General features: G+C 41.2%; 1 pseudogene; it reads right to left on the reverse strand.

Moving 5' to 3' along the window:
- Window positions 1–12,667: 12,667 nt before the first annotated feature.
- Window positions 12,668–14,785, reverse strand: part of LOC125120776 (uncharacterized) — an 84,151-nt pseudogene continuing 82,033 nt past the window's right edge.

The following is a 14,785-nucleotide window of genomic DNA, read 5'->3' on the forward strand; positions in this document are numbered from 1 at the left end:
CTCTTCTTATTTTGGGAATCTGATTGTCAGATGACTACCTGAATGGATGAATGGATACTGGTGACCTTCGCTAATTACCAGGAGAAAGAGATTTAGAAGCATGATAATGCCAGATCCTTAACCTGCTGCACCACCAGGGAACTCCATAAGAAAATGAAATAACACTTTTCCCCCTAAGGTCAGGGTAAACAAGCCTAAAAGGACTCAATGCAACAATCAAGACTCTGACAACAATAAAGTTATTATGAAAATATTTTTCATGTTTCACCTAAAACAGACAGGAGTGACAATTATTTGGGCCTCACATTCAATGAACAGCAAGGAGCTGGCCAAGGTACCTACACTGGACTCAACAGTGCCCTCCTCCCTACGCCTCCTAAGCCCATGAATGTGACCCTATTTAGAGAAAGGGTCTTCATAGATGTCATTAAGTTAAGGCTCTCAAGATGAGATCACCCTGGGTCATCCGGGTGGATCCTAAATCTGTGACAAGTGTTCTGATAAGAAACAGAAGAATAGAAGACACAGACACACGGAAAAGGCCATGTGAAGGCACAGAGACTGAAGTGATGCTGCTGCAAGGAAAGCTTGGAGCCACAGACACCTGAGGAGACGAGAAGGATGCTCCTCAGAGCCTGTGAGGGAGCATGGTCCTGCCGACACTCTGATTTCAGACTTCTGGCCTCCAGAACTGTGAGAGAATAAATTTCTGTTGTCTATGGCCATCTGTTGCAGCAACTCTAGGAAATACAGTGCCGCACTGCTTCTGTTTACCACCAGCAATTACTGGAGGCCCTCAAAGCAGGCAGCAACTGCATATGCATCCTCGTGGATCCTAATAGGGTTCGTGAACTGCTCAGCCACGAAGGGAACTCCTGAGTTCCAAGTTCTTGAACAGAAATGACTCAGAACCAAATGCTGCAAACTCTCCTACTTACTAAATTTCTTGGAAAAAGAAGACAAGAAGAAGGCTGCACTGATGCAAGTCTGGCCACTTGTCCACTTCAGTTTCTACGTAAAATGGTCGGCAAGCATAGTACTCCTGAAAGGATTCACAGAGCCACTAGGAAAAACAGAAAGATATTGCAAAAAGCAAAGCAGATGAGCCCAAATGACCAAACCAGATAGAAGTGTGTGTGGGGCCAAAGCACTAGCCCGATCAACCTGAACCTTCACTTAGAGGGCATAAGCTTTGCAGGCACGCAGTATTCCCACACAAACTGTCAACGGTTAAAAGAGAGAGAAGCACTGGAAGCATACACCTCACCACAAAAACCTTCACCTGAGCCATGATCAAGGATCAGGGTAGGTTCTCACATCTTGGTGCTCTGCTCTGGGTTTCCACCCATCACGCTGGAGTCAGACCCATATCCGCATATCCTCCAGCCACAGAGTGGTGCTGTCCATCTCAAATTCTCTGTGTGCAGTTGCTAGGACAGTGGCAAAATGAAATGTCATCTAGAAAATACATTCCAGAAGATGTAAGGAATCCATATTCTCCAACTTAAAAAAGGACTATACACAAATCATCAAAAAGTACTAGAGCTCTGGAGAGTGTGCGCGCACCCTACCTTGCCCCTTGAGAAACCAGATGAACATCTGCAAATCTACTTAATATTGAGTGGAAATTCTGAATGCTCATTTAAGATTGTGGAAAAGCACAACAAAATCCTCCTGCTCTTTCCAGGCTGCCTCTTTTTAAGACGTTTTTTAATGCTAGCCCCAGTCATTGCCTGCCTTGAACGTGACTCTCTAGAGGAAAGATGTTCTTTGTGTTCTCTTCACAAACTCTTTATTGGGGAAAGCAGTTGTGGAAACCGCCCTCCAGTGATCAAAAAGAATAAACCTGCTTTCTTGACCTTGGGACCTTGGGACCAATTGCTGCTAATATTCATACCTAACAGCTCCTCGAACATTATCTCCATATCTTGGTTTTTAGATGTAACATCAAAAAACTTTCCTTAACTTTCTTTCCCAGTTACATATTATTAAGAATTCATTTAGGAGTTCCCATCATGGCTCAGCAGTAAGGAACTTGACTAGGATCCATCAGGATTCAGGTTTGATCCCTGGCCTTATTCAGTGGGTTAAGGATCCGGCATTGCTATGAGCTGTAGCTTAGGCTGGCAGCTACAGCTATGATTTGACCTCTAGCCTGGGAACTTCCATATGCCACGGGTGTCACCCTAAATAGACAAAAAAGAAAAAGAAAAAAGAATTCATTCATTTAGGATTCCTCCTGTGGCACAAAGGGATGGACAGCATCTCTGGGCTAGGACACAGGTTCAATCCCCAGCCTGGCACAGTGGGTTAAAGGATCTGGGGTTGTCGCAGTTGTGGCTCGGATCTGATCTCTGGCCCAGGAACCCCATATGCCACAAAAAAGGGGAAAAAATCATTTATTCAATACACATCTTTTGAGAACTGATTTTGTACTAGACACTAGCTGCAAGGAATTTAGTAGTAAACAAAACAGACAAAAAGCCCTGGCCCCATGCAACTTACATTCTAGGGCGAGGGAGAAGTGACTTACATAAAACTTTAGTAAAATATGTAGTTTGTTCAATACTGATCAGCGCTCAGAAGAAAAGGTGGATGGGGATTAAGACTGTTGGTGTGGACCTCTGTTGTTTTTGCTGTAAACATTCATCTAAAAAGTTATCTTCAATTGTTACTTCTTTTTACTTCATGATATCACCATATCCTTTTTTTTCCCCTGCACTAGAGTCATGTGGAAATTGCCAGGGCCAGGGATCCAGCCCACACCACAGTAGCGACAACACTGGATCTTTAACCTGCTTCACCACAAGGAACTCCCCGTGACATATTTTTGATGTATTTACTAAAACCCTCTTCCATGGACATTTCTTAATTACAGCCAACTTTTATCAGCCTAGTCTTCCATGTGTTGACACTTGCTGTTCATCAAATTAAAATACCTTCTGCAGAATAAATTTCTGTTTTTAAACAACTGGGAGGCAGGGAGAGGAAGACACTAACATTTACTTGGCACCTACTATTTGGCCAGGCATAGAAGCAGGCAGGCACTTTGTATTTACCAGGGCTTCTGATCTCCATATGACCCCAAAAGATAGGTAACATCGTTCTCCTGTTACAGAGGAAGAAACAGATACTCCAGCAACTTGTCTAAAGTCACACAGTAAGAGTGGCATGGCTGAAATTTGAACTTCGAGGCCCATATTTTTCAGTCTTTCCTCCAAAACTTTGCACTACTGGGATTTTTTTTTTAATCTTCTGTTTTTCTTGGCTGATCGATCTTTATATTCTTTGGATCGTTATTATATTTTGTCTTATATAGCAAAAATTTTACTTTTCTCCAGTGCCTAAAAGCGGCCTCACATCCCTTCTCCATAACCTTAAAATTAAACTGGACTATGTTTAATGTTATCGAATAAACCTCTCTGAACCATATTAACCACAATTTAAAAAAACTTGAAGTGACCCCTGAACTCGAAGATCACTGGCACCTTTTTTCCCCCTACAGTCACCATCCCCTTACCTGAGCACTCCTTTTGCTATAGAACCTCACATCTAGGTCCTAAGTCGATGGAATGAATGCCTAGGTAGCCACTGGGATTTCACAGGGCATATTTAAACGCTAATAAAACGCAACACAATCAGAGATAATCAACTATGAACATCAGATATGGATAACCCCACATATCTTTCTTAGGGGTATTCTTCCCCATCACCCCAACAGCAGTTCCCAGGTTGGAAGAACTGGACCGCCCGCAGGTAAATTACAGTCCCCGAAATCTCAACAATGACCCGCCACTGACGCCCCGAGCGAGGGAGCGGCGCGCCCTTGACCGCGGACCGGGCAGAGGATGGATTCTGAGAAAGCTCAGAAAGCGCTCACTGATGATACACGGTTCGCTGCCTCCGCGTCAGCCCGGCTGGAGATTCTCAGCCAGAACCCGCAGCGGCGGAGACCCGGGAACCCGCCCCGCCGTGGGCTGCACACTCACGGTAGTCCAGGCGAGGGTCGTGAACGCGCCCCGCCCCCGTCCCCCCACCCCCTTCCCCGACCCTGGTCCGCGCACCCCGCGCCCCGCGGCCCTTACCACAGCTTCCTCTTGAGCGGCAGGAGGCTGCCGCGGTTGGACGGCGTGACGCCGATGGCCATCTGCAGCACCGTCAGGTATTTCTGGTACTTCATCTTGTCCCCGCTCCGCTCGCGGCCAGGGCCTCGCCGCCGCCGCCGGCGCCGCAGACACAGCCCCTCCAGGCGCCGCATAGGTCAGCCCTGGGCCATCCGCCGCCCCGCTCCGCCGCCAGGCTCCGCTTTCACCACCGCCGCCGCCGCCGCCGTGCGTGCCGGCCGTGCGCGTCCGGGCTCCCGTTCCCGCGTGCGTGCGTGGTCTCCGCTCCCGCCGCCGTGCGTGGCCGCCGCCCCCTTCCTCCCCTACCCACCCAGCTCCAGCCCCGCGCCGCGCGGCGCTTCACACCCGCCCGCGAGCCCGCGCCCGCCCCTGTGCCGCCTGCTAGTGGGTTTCTGGCTCCCAACTGCGGGCGAGGCCGCCCCTTCAACCCCGCGCCGCCCCGGCGTCCTCCGGTCGCACAGTGCGTTCACTCCCACAAAATCCCAACCACAATCTTCCAGAGGAGAAAAAAAAAAAATTTTTTTTTATAATTACTACTTGACACCATCATTTATGTTCTCCACCCAAAGTGTGTGCACGTGTTATGTGTCTATATAATGCACGCACATACACATGCTGTTTGTATGTATAATATGTGTATATATGTCGGTCCTCTCTGGCAGGCAGACCAACTGTGGAAACAACCCTGAACCGTGCAAAACTATCTTAAAAAGAATCGACGGGAAAAAATGAAGACTGTTACACCGACCTTGAAACATTTTGTCCAAACATTCCTAACTCTTCACTGGTGGTTATAAGTGTATAGAGAAATGGGAAAATAGCAAAACGAATCATTTGTTGTACTGTAAAACAGTGCAAACGTTGAGAACTGAAGTGTTTTATTCCTTTTCTTGTCTTTTTAGGGCCACACGTAAGGCATATGGAAGTTCCTAGGCTAGGGGTCAAATTGGAGCTGTAGCTGCTGGCCAATGCCACAGCATAGCAATCCTAGGCCAAGAGCTGCGTCTGTCACCTACACTATAGCTCAACGTGGAATCCTTAACTCACTGATGGAGGCCAGGGATGCAAGCAGCATCTTCATGGATACTAGTCAGGTTCCTTACCTCTGAGCCACAGGGGAACTCCAAAGTGTTTTATTTCTTGTAACAAAAAAGTAACGAGTAACATAAAGGGTGCTTGTCTTTTCCTAGAAGAGTTGTTATATACCCACAGAGCCTGTTTTCTGTGTCTTGGCAAAGAGTCATGTTTGGATCACTTTCAAGATTTTATCCTCTGGGTGATCACTGTGGTAGGGTATATTAGAGTTCCTTTAGCCTTATGTCCTCTGGGACATCATCATCCTTTCTGTCACAGCCACTGTCCTCATTCAAGTTTTCATTTGGTACATTCCTCTGGCAGCATGTCCAGAGTCTCTGGAAAGGTGGCAATGTCAGCATTCCCACAGTTGCCTATTTTTTTAATAACTCCAGTTACATTCCATTCATATTTCATGTCTCTTCCATCTTTACCATTTTTGTTTCTTTGCTGCACTTCCATCTTTGTTGGCTAATTCACTCTTTCATTTAACCTGATTTTTTTTTTTACAAAGCTGTGTACGTTTACTACTGGGAGAAAAGAAGGCAACATAATTGTACACTTTTCTGCCAGTGGCTAAGCTAAAAAGTGCTCAAAGAGGAACACTGACAATTTTGAAAGAACTACTGATTGGTCATTGATCGTGATGTATGTGTATGTCGTGATTTGTGGACTCAAGAGCTGACATCAAGTTTCTACTATATGCACTGGTACTAGATGAATTTACTCACAGTTAATATGCCATGATAATGGAAATGTGAAACATACTGTTGAGCAACTGGTGTTAATTAAAATGTGGCAGCTAACATCAGACATATCTGAACCTGCAAAGCAAGGACTGCCTGGAAGTATGTATATATTGTATGTGTATGTGAAGAGTACAGACAACAAGTGCCTATACACCCACCAAGCAGAATGATCAAATGTCAACCCACTCCACCACAGTGCATCTCTCCTGTATGACTACTTAAACACTTCAATTTCAAATTAATTAGCACATAGGAAAATTAGAACAAAACAATCTCCTTCTGGTTTAGGCTCTCAGCCTAATTTCACAGTCACTTTGGTAGAAAAGCAGGTCTAAATCTATTTCACTTTTGCTTATTCTGAAGTTTTAGCTCTCACATAAAATGAGGAATTGGCAGATCTTTCACACTTCAAATGTATATTCGTACCTAGGAGAGGATCTTTTAAAAATACTGGGAGCAGTGCTTTTTAAAAACTTATCTAGTCACCATGTCTTAGATGCGCTTGGCCTTTTGCACCGCCTTACTATATTGTTGTAAGATATTTGATGAAAATACTGCACTGAACTCAAGGATTTAGGTAACTAGAGGCTAAGGGGATCTATTCAGGATAATGATTGATAAAAATAAATCTGGCAGAAGCACTTGCAGAATGACAGAAAAATCTGCTTTTCCATTAAAAAAAGAGGGAGAGAGAGAGAGAGAATACTGCATTAAATTGTCAAATCAACCTTTCAGAACTCCAGAAATGAACCAAAGGCTTGCAACAATCCAAAGTTTGTTTTTCAAGGAAAATGACTGAATCTTGGTAAGAACAGTTAGCCTTATGGCTTTTTAACTTGCCGAAATTCCCAGCCTCTTCTACCCAGCTCTGTGGTAGCCTTGAAAACTAATAGCCTCAAAACTACAGTAGCTTTGAAATCCTGTAGATTAGCAGCCATTGGAGGGGAAGAATGTGTTTGGAGGTCCCCAAAATCCATATTTCCAGAGAATTGTCATTTTTTGACCTGTTGGCAGCTCCATTCATAAGGCTTGTCTCTATTTTACCTGGCTCAGTATTTACTCTGTGTACAAAGTACAAGCCCTAGGGCATTTTTGAAAAACAATCGGTAGCAGTTGTTTGACATCACACTGCCTGTGATGGTGAAATCAGTTAGGGCTAACAAGAGGTTAACCCAAAATGAAAACAAAAATGGGAATGAGAGTCCATGGGATGCCTTGAAAGCTCTGACATATTCTTGGGAATCCAGAATGCTATGCACACATGCAGAACTGTGCACACAGTCAAGAAACACCTAAAAAGGCCCTAATCTCTCAGCTGATTTACAATGATATGCTAATTCCTGCTGTACAGAAAAGTGATTCAGTTATACACATTTATAGATTCTTTTTTAAAATAATCATTTCCATATGGTTTATCCCAGGACACTGGATATAGTTCCCTGAGCTATACAATAGGACCTTTTTGTTTATTCATTCTAAATATAATTGTTTGCATCTACTAACCCCAAACTTCCAGGCCATCCCTCCCCCTCCCCCTCCCCCTTGGCAACTACAAATCTGTTCTCTATGTCTGTGAGTTTGTTTCTGTTTTGTAGATAGGCTCATAAGTGCCATGTTTAAATTCCATACTTAAGTGAGATATAGTATTTGTCTTTCTCTTTCTGACTTACTTCACTTAGTATGAAAATCTCTAGTTGCATCCATGTTGCTACAAATGGCATTTGGCTGAGTAGTTTTCCTTTGTATATATGTAACATCTTCTTAATCCATTCATCTGTCATTGGACATTTAGGTTGTTTCCATGTCTTAGCTATTGTGAATAGTGCTTCCATGAACATAGGGGTGCATGTATCTTTTTGAATTGTAGTTTTGTGTGAATATATGCCCAGGAGTGGAATTGCTGGATCATATGGTAGTTTTACATTTAGTTGTCTAAGGAACCTCCATACGGTTTTCCATAGTGGTTTGTACCAATTTACATTCCCACCAACAGCGTAGGAGGATCCCCTTTTCTCTATACCCTCTCTAGCATATGTTATTTGTAGACTTATTAATTATGGCCATTTTGACTGGTGTGAGGTAGTCCCTCATTATAGTTTTTATTTGCACTTCTCTAATAATTAGTGATGTTGAGTATCTTTTCATATGCTTACTGGCCCTCCATATGTCTTCTTTGGAGAAATGTCTTTTTAGGTCATCTGCCCATTTTTCACTTTGTTTGTTTTTTTTGTTGTTGAGTTGTATGAGTTGTTTGTATATGGTGGAGATTAAGCCCTTATCAGTCACATAGTTTGGAAATATTTTCTCCCAGTCCATAGGTTGTCATTTCAGGTTTTTTATGATCTCCTTTGCTGTACAAAAGCTTGTGATTTTGATTAGGTCCCTTTTGTTTATTTTTGTTTTTATTTATATTGCCTTAGGAGACTAAGAAAACATTTGTATGATTTATACCAGAGAATGTTTTGCCTATGCTCTTGTCTAGGAGTTTCATGGTATTATGTCTTATGTTTAGGTCTTTGAGCCATTCTGAGTTCACTTTTGTGTATTATGTGAGGGTGTGTCCTAACTTAATTGATTTACATCTGGCTGTTCATCTTTCCCAGCACCATTTGCTGAAGGAGACTGTCTTTTTCTCACTTTGTATTCTTGCCTCCTTTGTTGAAAATTAATTGACCGTACACATGGCGGTTTATTTCTGGGCTGTCTATTCTGTTCCATTGATCCTTATGTCTGTGTTTGTAACAATACTGTTTTGATTACTGTAACTTTGTAGTATTGTCTGAAGTCTGGGAAAGTTATGCCTCTTGCTTTATTTTTTTTTTTCCCCAGGCCTAATTTTTCACTTCTGGTTGACCTCAAGGTTCAGTGCAAGCACAAAGTAAAGGCTAAGGAAGAGTTGTAAATTGCCTACCAGAATACTGAAGGTATGGCCTGATACACACAGCTTCTCAGCAAAGGCTAAGAGATTTACTGGTTCAAAACATTTAGTTTAGTTGACCACTAAATTATCCAAGCAGAGACTTTAGTGGCCACATATGACAAAGAATACAGACTTTACAGAATTAGTCCAGACAAGTCACTAATCAAACAAGAGCAAGAACAAACTTTGGGGTGGAAGAAGAATATTGCCACATTTTATTATTAAAAATGTCCACACTCCAACAAAAAAAAAATTTACAGGACATGCAAAGCAACAGAAAAATATAGCCCATATACAGGGGGGGGGAAAGATGTTAATAGAAACTGTTCTTGAGAGAGCCTAGGCATTGGACTTACTGGACAAATACTTTATATTATAGGTATCCTAATTATAGGAAACCATGAGTTAAGATTAAAGGAAAGTATGACAACAATGTCTCAAACAATAGTAAATATCAGTAAACAGAAATTAAAAAAAATAGAAACTCTGGAGTTGAAAAATATAATATCTGCAATTAAAAATTCACTAAAAGGGCTCAAAAATGTATTGGAACTGGCAGAAGTAAGAGTCAGTAAACTTGAATATAAATCAACAGATTATCCAGTCTGAAGAACAGAAAGAAAAAAGAATGAAGAAAAATGAACAGAGATTCATAAACCTAGGAAAAAACATGTAGCATACCATTATATGCATAAAGTCTCAAAGGACAGGAGCAGAGAGAGGACCCAAAGAGTATTTGAAAAAACAATGACTGAAAACTTCACAAATTTTGTGAAAAATGTTAATCTGCATTCAAGAACATTCAAGGAGTTTAAAGAACTCCAAGTAGAATATATTCAAAGCAGTCCACACCTAGACTAATAGTCAAACTGTTGACAACCAAAGAGAATGAGAGACTCTTAAACCAGCAAAAGAAAAGCAGCTTATCACATATAAGGGATCCTCAATAAGATTAACTTCTGATTTCTCATCAGAAATCATTTAGGTCAGAAGGCAGAATGAAGACATTTACAGGGCTAAAAGAAAAAAACTATCAACTGAGAATTATACATTAAGAATATTATCCTTCAAAAATAAAGGAGAAAGTAAGGCATTTCTAGATAAACTAAAACTGAGAAATCACCAGTAGCATACCTGCACTATAAGAAATACTAAAAGACTCCTTCAGCCTGAAATGAAAAAATACTAAACAACTTGGCTCCACATGAAGAAATATAAAACACCGGTACAGATAACTATCTAATTGAATGTAAAAGAGAGTATAAAATATGCAAAATTTTTTAACTTTTAAAATCTTTTAATTAAAAATATTTTTATTTCAAACTCTTTAATCTGATTTAAAAGACAACTCCATAAAGCAACAATTATAAACTTGTTGATGGGCTTATATGTGTGCATATATCTACATATAGATGTAGATATATAGATATATACATAATTTGACAATAACAGTACAAAAGAGGAGGGAGAGAATGGAGCGCTACTGGGGCCTAGTTTCAGTGCACTATTGAAATTAAGTTAGCGTCAATCCTACCTAGATTATTTTAAGCTGAGAAGTTAATTATAATCCTCAAGACAACCATTAAGAAAATAACTTTTTTTGGATGACTAAAATTTTGTTGAGAATTTTTGCATCTATATTCATCAAAGATATTGGCCTATAGTTTTCTTTTTTGGTGGTATCTTTGTCTGGTTTTGGAATTAGGGTGATGGTGGTATCATAGAATGTCTTTGGGAGTGTTCCTTCTTCTTCAATCTTTTGAAAAAGTTTAAGGAGGATGGGTATAAGTTCCTCTTTGTATGTTTGGTAGAATTCACCCGTGAAGCCATCTGGTCCTAGACTTTTATTTGTAGGGAGTGTTTTTTATGACATATTCAATTTCATTTCTAGTGATCGGTTTGTTCAGTTGATCTATTTCAAGAAGATTCAGTTTTGGCAGGCTGTAAGTCTCTAGAAAGTTGAGATGTGGTATATATACACAATGGAATACTACTCAGCCATAAAAAGAACAAATTAATGCCATTTTCAGCAACATGGATGGAACTAGAGAATCTCATACTGAGTGAAGTAAGTCGGAAAGAGAAAGGCAAATACCATATGATATCACTTATATCTGAAATCTAATATACGGCACAAATGAACCTTTCTACAGAAAAGAAAATCATGGACTTTCGGACAGACTTGTGGTTGCTAAGGCGGGGGGAGGGAGTGGGGTGGTTGGAGAGCTTGGGGTTAATAGATACAAACTATTGCCTTTGGAATGGATTAGCAATGAGATCCTGCTGTGTAGCACTGGGAACTATGTCTGGTCACTTATGATGGAGCATGATAATGTGCGAAAATAGAATGTGTACATGTTTGTGTAACTGGGTCACCATGCTGTACAATAGGAAAAAAAATGTATTGGGGAAATATCTATTAAAAATTAATAATGAAAAAAGAAAATAACTTTTTAAAATATAGTAGAAGAAAAGAGGAAATTAAAATACTACACTAGAAAGTATATAACACAAAAGAAGGCAGTAATAGGAAAATAAAGGAATAAAATCACAGGATATATAGAAAATAAATCACAAAATGACAGCCATAAATCCTACTTTATAAGTAATTTCATTAAATTTAAAAATACTAAATATTCTAGGGAGTTCGCATCATGGCTCAGGGGTTAACGAATCCGACTAGGAACCATGGGGTTGCAGGTTCAATCCCTGGCCTTGCTCAGTGAGTTAAGGATCCGGCGTTGCCCTGAGCTGTGGTGTAGGTCGCAGACGCAGTTCGGATCCTGCGTTGCTGTGGCTCTGGCATAGGCCAGCGGCTACAGCTCTGATTTGACCCCTAGCCTGGGAACCTCCATGTGCCTCGGGAATGGCCCAAGAAATGGCAAAAAGACCAAAAAAAAAAAAATACTAAATATTCTAATCAAAAGACAGATTGATGGAACGGATATAAAAACATGATTCAACCTACATGGGAAAAGAATCTGAGAAAGAATGCATATATGTATATGTATAGCTGAATCACTTTTCTGTACACCTGAAACTAATACAACACTGTAAATCAACTATACTCCAATAACATTTTTTAAATTTAATTTTATTTTAATTTTATTTATTTATTTTTGTTTTTTAGGGCCACACCCGTGGCATATGGAGGTTCTCAGGCTAGGGGTCAAATCAGAGTTACAGCTGCCAGCCTACTCCACAGCCACAGCAATGCCAGATCCTTAACGTGATGCGGGAGGCCGGGGATCAAACCTGCAACCTCGTGGTTACTAGTCAGATTCGTTTCTGCTGTGCCACCACAGCAACTCCTCCAATAAAACCTTTTTTTTTTTAGGGCTGCTCCCTCGGCATATGGAGGGTCCCAGGCTAGGGGTCTAATCAGAGCTGTAGCTACCAGCCTATACCAGAGCCACAGCAACACGGGATCCGAGCCAAGTCTGTAACCTACACCATAGCTCATGGCAACACCAGATCGTTAACCCACTGAGCAAGGCCAGGGATTGAACCCGCAACCTCATGGTTCTTAGTTGGATTCGTTAACCACTGCGTCATAGCAGGAACTCCGAATAACATCTTTTAAAAAATAAAATAAATATGTATGTGACGGCTAGGTTAATTAAAAGGGAGGAATCCTTTCACAATGTATATGTATATCAAGTTATCACAACATACAATTTAGATATCTTACAATTTTGTCAGTTATACTTCAGAAGGCTGATTTTTGTTCCTGCAAAAATCTTTACTGCTTCCATTTGGCCCAAGCGTGGGAGAGGGCTCCAGGGTGGTTAAAAAGCTGCCTAGTGGCTGCAAAGAGGGGCTTCAGGCAGAAACCTTAACAGCAGAAGGGTTCGCCAAAGGCCCCTGGGCTCCAGAAGCTCCTCATGTTGCCTGAGGATGAATCTTTCAAAGAGATACTTGCCCACCCCAGCCTGGAAATAAGCCAGCCTGCGGAAGTTTGTCAGATGGTCGCCGCTCTTCTTGATGAGCTGCACCTGCTCATCCGAGAAGCGGCTCTTCAGGAAGTCACAGAGGTGGGGGGCTGCACGGGCAGAACCAAGGGCATGCAGATCCAAAAGGGCCTGGTTCAGGTTCTTCATGAAAATGGCTGCTTCCATAGCATCCTGGGTCTTACCCCACTCATTCTGAGATGGCCTCTGCTTGTCCTGGAAGAGGATGTGGCTGCCACATTAGTTTTGCATTTTCAAGAGACGCTTGGCATTCTTGCACTTCTCCTTGGCCAATTTGTGAAAAAAGTGGCCAGTACCCTCCAGAGCCACATCCTCGCATTTGAAATAGAAGCCCAGAGAGAGGTAGGTGAAAGAGGCCTAGAGGTACATGTTGACTAGGTGGTGACCTTCACCTTCAGTGGAATAATTCTGACAAATCTGGAAGTTCCTGGATGCTCAGCAAAAAGGGGTTAAGCCCCCAAAATGGTATTGGCTTGTCCTGGAGGCCGAAGATAGCTGAGTGGCTTATTCCCAAGGTTGTGACTTGGAAAAAAAGGTTGGAGGGTGGTCGGAAGTTGGAGCAAGGAGCATCCCCATGTCTGCTCCATCCAAACACTGTTGAAGCAAAAGACAGATCTGCAGGCCCACCAAGCACACTGCTTGAATTTTTTTTAATGATAAAAAAACATGATCCAACAATATGCTATCTATAAGAGACACACTTTAAAGTCACCAATAGGTTGGAAGAAAAAAAAAAAAGGAAAGACATGTACTAGGTAAAACATAGTAAAAGAAAAATGAAGTGGCTATACTAATATCAGACAAAATAGACTTTCAGAGATAAATTATTCTTAGACACAAAAAAGAACACTTCATACTGACAAAAGCGTCAATCCATCAAGTAAATATAACATTTAAGAAACACATGTATAAGTAACAGCTGAGCCCCCAAATAGCAAAAACTGACAGAATCAAAGGGGGAAAATAGGCAACTCAATAATAATAATTGGAAATTTCAACACCCCCACTTTCCGTAATGGATAGAACAAGATAGATGATCAACAAGGAAAAAGAAATCTTGAACAGCACCAAAACCAAACTAGACCCAACACATCTGTGGAACATTTGCACCCAACATAGCAGATACACCCTCTTTTAAAGTGCACGTGGAACATTCTTCAGGATAAAACATATATTAGTTCACAAAACAAGTCCTCAATAAACTTTTAAAGTACAAAAATCATACTAAGTATGTTCTCCAACCACAATGGAATTAAATTAGAAATCAGTACGAGAAGGAAATTTGGGGAATTCACAAATACATGGAATTTAAAAAAACAAAAAATACTTCTGGAGTTTCCTACGTGGCACAGGGGAAACGAATCCAACTAGGAACCATGAGGCTTCGGGTTCCATCCCTGGCCTCACTCAATGGGTTAAGGATCCAGCATTGCCGGGAGCTGTGGTGTAGGTCACAGACAAGGCTGGGATCTGACGCTGCTATGGCTGTGGCATAGGCCAGCAGTGACAGCTCCAATTAGACCCCTAGCCTGGGAACCTCCATGTGCCACGGTCGCGGCCCTAAAAAAAGACAAAAGACAAAAGAAAAAAAAACCAAGAAACTCCTAAACCTAAATAAGTACCAGAACAAAGAAGAAATCATAAGAACATTAGACAATATTATGAGTGAGATAAAAAGCAGAACATAGGACTAAATGCAGCTAAAGCAGTGCTTTGAAGGAAATTTATAATTGTGAACATGCATTTTAAAAGATGAAAAGACTCAAATTTATAGCCTAACCTTCCCCTTAACAAGTTAGAGAACACTAAACACAAAGCAAGAAAAAGGAAAAAATAAAGATTAGAGTGTAAATTAATGAAATAGAGAATAGGAAAACAATAGAGAAAAATTAACAGAACTGCAAGTTGTTTCTTAGCAGAGATCAATAAAATTGACAAACCTTTGGC

This window comes from Phacochoerus africanus, chromosome 2 (genome assembly GCF_016906955.1).
Source record: "Phacochoerus africanus isolate WHEZ1 chromosome 2, ROS_Pafr_v1, whole genome shotgun sequence".
NCBI lineage: Eukaryota > Metazoa > Chordata > Mammalia > Artiodactyla > Suidae > Phacochoerus > Phacochoerus africanus.